A 460-nucleotide genomic window follows, 5' to 3' on the forward strand; every position below is an offset into this window, starting at 1 on the left:
CTCAGCATTTCTCAAGCTGAAAGAACTGAAGAGGAAATTTAAGCCTTGAGATGCAATATTGAGAGATTCTATGGCAATATATTGAATGATGCAGGAAACATCAAAAGAAGATGGAAGAAATACACAAAGTCACTGTACCAAAAAGAACTGGTTGATGTTCATCCATTTCAAGAGTGGCATGTGATCAAGAACCAATGATATTGAAGGAAGAAGTTGAAGCTGCACTGAGGGAAGTGGCAAAAAACCAGGCTCCAATAATTAATGGAATACTCATTGAGATGTTTCAACAAATGGATGCCACACTACAGGCACTCACTCGACTATGCCAGAAGATTTGGAAGACAACTACCTGGCCAACTGACTGGAAAAAATCCATATTTGTACCCATTCCAAAGAAAGGTGATCCTACAGAATGTGGAAATTATCAAACAATATCATTAATATCACACACAAGTAAAAT

This window comes from Orycteropus afer, unplaced genomic scaffold, assembly GCF_000298275.1.
Source record: "Orycteropus afer afer isolate SDZICR_OR568_19922 unplaced genomic scaffold, OryAfe1.0 scaffold00239, whole genome shotgun sequence".
NCBI classification, from domain to species: Eukaryota; Metazoa; Chordata; class Mammalia; order Tubulidentata; family Orycteropodidae; genus Orycteropus; species Orycteropus afer.